The sequence below is a fragment of the Candoia aspera genome, chromosome 14, assembly GCF_035149785.1.
Source record: "Candoia aspera isolate rCanAsp1 chromosome 14, rCanAsp1.hap2, whole genome shotgun sequence".
NCBI lineage: Eukaryota > Metazoa > Chordata > Lepidosauria > Squamata > Boidae > Candoia > Candoia aspera.
The window spans coordinates 1293154-1300110 of NC_086166.1; the positions used below are offsets into that span (position 1 = coordinate 1293154).

At 50.7% G+C, this 6957-nt stretch overlaps 1 protein-coding gene across 1 annotated transcript in view; it reads right to left on the reverse strand.

Moving 5' to 3' along the window:
- Nucleotides 1-4494, reverse strand: part of EPN2 (epsin 2) — a 28026-nt gene extending 23532 nt beyond the window's left edge. The window contains exon 1 of the mRNA XM_063314956.1: nucleotides 4439-4494. The gene's annotated coding sequence lies outside the window, so the exon portion shown is untranslated. The remainder of the gene's footprint in view (nucleotides 1-4438) is intronic.
- Between the last annotated feature and the right edge of the window lie 2463 nt (nucleotides 4495-6957).

Sequence of the window (6957 nt, forward strand, 5' to 3'; positions counted from 1 at the left end):
TACGACCACGTTGCTTTAGACTCTTCTTCTTTACCCGTAAAAGGTAAAGGTAAAGGTTTCCCTCGACGTAAAGTCCAGTCGTGTCCGACTCTAGGGGGCGGTGCTCATCTCCGTTTCTAAGCCTTGGAGCCGGCGTTGTCATAGACACTTCCGGGTCATGTGGCCAGCATGACGACTCGGAACGCCGTTACCTCCCCGCCGAAGCGGTACCTATTGATCTACTCACATTGGCATGTTTTCGAACTGCTAGGTGAGCAGGAGCTGGGACGAGCAACGGGAGCTCACCCCGCCGCGCGGTTTCGAACCGCCGACCTTCCGATCGGCAGCTCAGCGGTTTAACCCGCAGCGCCACCACGTCCCTCTTCTTTACCCGTAGGTTAAAACAAACCCTAATTCAAATACTGACAAGCATTTCCTATCAAGATTCTATTGCTGCAAACCAGGTGCTGATTCCTCTTTCTAGACTGGACAGTAATTCTTTTGGCCAGCCCCATGCCTGAAAAATCTACAATTTATGATGTCTTCCTAAGGTCCAAATATTGGGAATACATCAAAAATATGTACCTTTATGTAATATGTAATAACGTAATATATACCACGTATAGGTTTCCCTTGACATGAAGTCCAGTCGTGTCCAACTCTAGGGGGCGATGCTCATCTCCGTTTCAAAGCCGAAGAGCCGGCGTTTGTCCGTAGACACTTCCGTGGTCGTGTGGCCAGCATGACTACACGGAACGCCGTTACCTGCCCGCCGAAGCGGTACCTATTAATCAACTCATATTTGCATGTTTTCGAACTGCTAGGTTGGCAGGAGCTGGGACGAGCAACGGGAGCTCACCCCATCACACGGATTCGAACCACCAACCTTCCGATCGGCAAGCCCAGCAGCTCAGCGGTTTAACCCCCAGCGCCACCGCGTCCCTATACCATGTATATATACCAATAAGTATATCACATACAGTATGTTACTTTACGCTAGAAAGCTGCAAACAAACCAAAATATTCATTATCTACAAGTCAAAACTTGAAAATTCATGGGCCTAGTTAGACTGGTTTATTTGATCCTTGGCATATGCCACTATTATTTCACGTGAAATTTACTTGCAAGACACCTGCTAAGATCAGAATGAATAAAAGAAATCTGAGGAAATATCAGTAAATAAAATGATTAAAGAATGCTTCCCATTTTAAGTCAAAGGCTACAATCTGGCACACACTTATGTGGCAGTTATCTCCACTGAACTCAACAGGATTTAATTCTGAGTAGAAATATTCACTGCTAATGATAGTATTACAAAAAATGTATATATTCTATTTATGTGGTAATATATTTACCTTTCGCCAATGATAAAATAGTCATACAGCTAATCCATACCATCAAAGGAATGCCACAAAGAACTTTGCTGAGGTATTTTAACATAGAAGCAGTCCTACTTGCCAGACAAAATAATCACCATACATTTCCACTGCAAGAACCCTGAAGTTAGGTTTGTGCATTGCAACCTCAATCCCAAAATATTGTCAGCCCTTCATATCCACAGAAGTATCTTGATGCTTGTGTTGGGACTGTTCAGGAGAGCTACATAAATTTAATCTCATGCTTGACTGACCATGCCTCACATATTTCAATGTAACTCACTCCACAGTAGGCTTCCACAGAACTCCACGCCCCCGGTATAACAATTCCGAGCAACGTAGAGCCAATTCATATACATCAGACTCCTTCTAAGTTACTTGGAAGTGCACAAAAAGGGCAAGGACTCCTTTTTAATGCATTTCTACCATACCTATGTATTAGATTCAATCACTTTTCTTTTAAAAAAGGGGGAAGGAGAATCAAGAAAACCCCAATCATAACTCCACTGTACAGATTTCCCAAGCTCTGTACCCACAGTGTCAGAATAACTTACAATCAGCCTCATTCAACATGACACCTCCAGAGGAGATAGGCCAACAACTTTCTGAATTCCAGCACTATCAGCGGAAATTCTTAGCTAATCTCCAAATGCTAAGCAGGGCCAGAACAACCTGATCAGTACTTGGATGGGAGACCACAAGAAATATCAGAGCTGCAGGCTAGATTAGAAAGGTTAAAAAAAAAAATCCCAGAATGGCAGGCCACTTCCACACTGTTGCCCAGGAAGCTACATGTGCGTCCACAAAATCACTTGGAGTTGAGGCTGACTTTACCTCTTCTTGGTTCCAACAGTCTCAAAGGCACTAAGTCAAGGAAGGTTAGCATAACCAATGCACCTATAACCAAAACCGATATGGGAGTTTATTTATTTATCAATCAACTTTTTATCACCACCCATCTCCCGCACATGGGGGACCCTGGGCGGTTCACAATAAAAACAATTAAAATTTCAATAAAATCATAAAAATACAACCATTAATCAGTCAGCATAAAATGCAATAAAAATTCAAGCCATGGCAGATCTAAGATCTTTTGATTGCAGTCTGTCACCATTTTTTAATATTGGCATAAATGTAAATGCATTTTCTGAATTGCACTGCTCTACAGCAGTGAAGAAACCAAGTATCAACACAGCATTTCATCACGGCAGGTCCCTCTGCATTAAAAACGTTAAACTCCTATTAATATTATGTTCAAATATCTCCCAAACGCCACAGAGCTTTTTATAAAAATAAAACAAGACAAGAATTCAGCAGAAAACCAGGAATGTTTGCAGGGACAGAACAAATTATTTAGAAAGGAATCTGATCTGCTGATGCGCACAATGCAACAGAAACTGATAGAAAAATAACTGGAAAAGCAGTGAACAGATACCTCCTTTCTGACAACTTTGAATCCAGTTGACTGGGCAGAAGGGGAAAACGTCTTTTCCCCCTAACTGTTCTGGGGCTGCTGGAACAACCTCTGAAGACACACACACACACACACACACAAATACCAGCTCCTGCAGACTTCACTGCCATGATTTAAAACTGCTGCTGCTCTCATCCTAATGAAAATAACAAAAGGGACACCGAGAATGCAGTGTGCTAGGACCCGGCCTGCATTACACCCCCCTTCGGGAAAGCACATCACCCCTTCTTTGAAAGACAAAGCCACCCAGCGCTGACTCCAAGGCAAAAACGCAGTCCCTGTAGGCGCACCTTCTGACTGCACGCCTCCCCAGGTTCAACCAACTGAAACGCCGGCCCGGTCTGTCCTCCTGCCTATTTCAAGTCGGATTCCGGAGAACCTCCGGTTTGGGAGGAAAGTGAAGCAAGAGATTCTAAAGAACTATACTGCCCCGCGAACCATGCCTCCAGCTATTCTCCACCCTGTTTTTTCTGCCCATTTCAAATAAAGGCGAACATCTGCTAGACATGCAAATCAGCTTCCCTAACTCCAGCTCAGCCCAGCCGCTGGCCGAACAGCAACACCTTTCAGATATCCAGGAGCCCAGACACCAACGCGCTCCCCCTTTGCACCCCCCAGTTCTTTCCTTGTCGCTCCTCTTTAGGTATCTCACAACTTTGGTCTCTTGCGCCTTTTTGCTCAGCCACTTCCAAGACACCCACAAAAACGCGCAACAGTAACAATCACCAGGACTCTGGCAGCACCTTTCCGCCCAAGACCTTTTATTCCGAGGCCAAAGCTTTCGCCAGCGGACGCCTTTCCGTTGAAGGCACGAAAGCGTCCGCCTCCCAATAAAACGCGCCGGCCGGGAAGGATGCTGCCGGACGCCGACGCGTTGGCCAGCCCGGTCTGACACCAAAACGAATTCCGAAAGAAGAAAAAAATCGAATGTCCTCGTCAGCACGTCCCGCGCCAACGCCGGGCGACGGGGCGTCCTCGTCGGCACCGTCCACGAAGCGTCCGCGAGCGGCAGGAAAACCGAACCGAGCCGGCCAAAGCGCGACCCTGGCGCCCGGCTCCGGGTCCCCGGCGCAGACGCCTTTGTCGTGCGGCTGCCGCTGCCCCGTGGGCCGGAGGGGAGGGCGCGGGGGGCGCGGGGGCGTCCGCGCTGGCCACGGCCGGGCCGACCGACGGGCCCCGCTCTGTCCGGGGCCCCGCGCCGCCGCCCGCGCAGGACACGGGCCTTGAAACCGCCCCCGCTTCTCCCCGCCACCCCCCGCAAACAGGGCCCTCCGTGCAGGGGCCCGGAGGAAGGCCCCCACCCACAAGGCGGCCCCCGCCCCTCCGGACAGGGGCGCGACCCCCTCCCCAGCCCGGCTGAAGGGAGACGCCATCCTGCCGGGGGGCGGCAGAGGCCCCCGCAACCCCCCGCCCGGCTGCCTTCCCACCCCCCGGGGCGGGGCAGGGCAGGGTGGGGGGCCCTCGCCCCGCGGGGGGCAGTCTGGGGAGCAGGGGGGAGCGGGCGGCCCCGAGAGCACCGCGCCAGCGCCAGCGCCAGCCCCGCCGGACGAGCACAGGGGCAGAACGCGGCGCCCCCGCCGCCCCGGCCCCGCAGCGCCGTCCCCCCACCTGCTGCCGCGGCGGCCCGCGGGCGTCGCTCGGCTCGGGGCTCCGGCGGCCGCCGCCGCCGCCGCCTCTGACACCCGCCGCCCACACGCGCCATCCAACATGGCGGCGCCCGCCGAGGGAGGAAGGGCGGGAGGCAGGAGGCAGGAGGCAGGAGGGGGCGCGCTCCCGCCTGGCTGGCGTGCCCACGCGAGGCCGTGCGCGCGGCCGGAGAGCCCGCGCAGGCGCCCTCGCCGCCGATTGCCGCCGAGAGTCCGCGCCTGCGCCGTCGCGGCGCCGGGTGGCTGCAGGCTCGTGCCGGTCGCCTGCTGCAGGTGGTGGCATTTTTCGGGACGAAGCATGCGTGCGTCTATGCGTGCACGCACCCCCTTCTTCCCATGTTTTGCGGTGTGTCCTGGGATGCACGCATGCTTTGCTACCATCAAACGATCCCTGCGCGTTAACCTAGGAAAGCACACTAAAGCAATTAAGTAACTAATAATTAAGGACTTTTTAAACATCGACGCCTTGGACTGCGTTATTTATTTAAGAATGATTTTACTGTATTTTTAACGGGTTTGTGTTCTTGTTCTTACTGTAAACCGGCCAGAGTCGCTCTGTGAGATGGGCAGTGACCAAATTTGAAATAGAAATAAATAAATACAAATAAATAAATAGATTTGCAAGCTGCCCAGTGGGCAACTCGGGACATCTTTTGAAGCAGTGTTCTTCAATCTTGGCTGCTTGAAGTGGATGGGCTTCATCTCCCAGAATTGGGGATGGGGGAATTCTGGGAGTTGAAGCCCATCGATCTTCAAGCAACCAAGATTGAAAAACACAGTTTTAGAAATTGTACATCAATAAATGGTCATCAGGGGTGTGTTATTTGATGACATGCCTGGAAAATGTGGCCACCCTACTTGCGATTTTGTCCTTAGGATCAGAAAGGAGATGCTTAATTGAACAGGTCCATTCAATTAAGGGGCTTGCTGTTGGGTATCTACCCAGCAAGAAACCGGATGGCATTGTATTTTGGGGTGCAGAGATGAAATGGCAACATGTGCAGTTAGGAACAATGGAAGGGGCACATTCTTTGGGAATTCTGAAGCAAGATCCCAAGAACCGAAGCTAGGCTGAAGGCTTTGCTCTTTTCCCAAGGGAAAGCACATCATAAAAAGCATTGCACCCCAGACTACAACCTGCCTCCCTGAGCTGAACAGCAATTGTCTGCAGGAGCCCTTGGATCAGGAGCGAACACGGTGTTCCCAACTGCACGGCCTGCGAATGTGTTGGACTTCCAATTTTATCCTTTGCAGACAGCATGGGTGTTCATTTGTACCAGTGCCAAGCCAGCCACATGCACACATTCACGCATGCCCAGAGATGGAGGCAGCATCGGAAATTAACATCCCTTGTTTTATTGTGTTTGTTTCTTAGCACATGCAGCGCAGACTCTGGCGGATCATGTCTCCTCCCTCCATCCTTGCATCCCTTGATGGGATTGACTCTTATGAGGTGGCTGTCTGGCTCTCGCTGTGTGCAATTCAGTCTCCAAATCTCAGCGGGGTTCTGTGTTAGAAGGTCTGGCTGGCAAACACAGGCACGCACCCCCCCTCCTCTCCCAGCTTTCAGAGTCATTACAGAGATCAATAAAAGAACAAAAGGTTTCTGTCTGAACTGGCCTGCAAAATCAGACCTTGCAACAGAAAACTGAACACTAGCAGAAGCAGATGCCAAGGTTAGGTTCCAAATTAATGCAAGGATATAGGAAAGCTTCATCTTCAATCTGGAGTCTAATTTTCCACATGCTGTTTCCCTAATCCCAAGAATGCCCCTCTTTAGAGCTGCTATTGGCACAATAGGACGAACCATACAGCTATCCCTAACACTTTAAAATTGAGAACCAAAATTCTGTGCCACTGAGGATTTGCTGAAAAGCATTTAAGTCCTGGGCATGCCTTTCATGCTGCAGAAAGAAAGTGCTTTCGTCTGGGTGTTGGACTGCTTGCTGAAAACACACACACACACACACACACACTGCTTGGTTGGGTATTTCCATGCCAAGCAAGACAGTCAAGTAATAATTTATTTTAATTGGCGCCCTGCTACATTCTTCTGCTACTTGATGAAAATGCCCAGCTGCTGCCTCTTTCTCCCAACACCTGGAGGAACCAGTGGTTAGTGGAGAAGGAGGGGGGGAACAAGGCTCTCTTCTGCAGTGCAATAGATGACGATTACCTTGGGAACCTCCAGATGCAAAGACTGCACATCCCCCTTAGAAGATAAGAGAAATTCGTGCAAGCTTGGTTTGCCTTTATCTTTTACACACTCTTGGGGTGCTTTCAGACCTGGCACTAACTCTGACTTCCTTGGGCCAATGCCAGGGCACTGGGGACCTCGAGAGCCAGCTGCTGTTGGCCCAGACACATCCAGAGCTTCCCCCCCATCTTTTTAAAATGCTAAGCCCGGCAGGAAGGCCAAGCCAGTTGGCTCACCTTCCCCCTCCTTAATTCTCCATGGAGGACCTCAGATTCAGGTGTTCC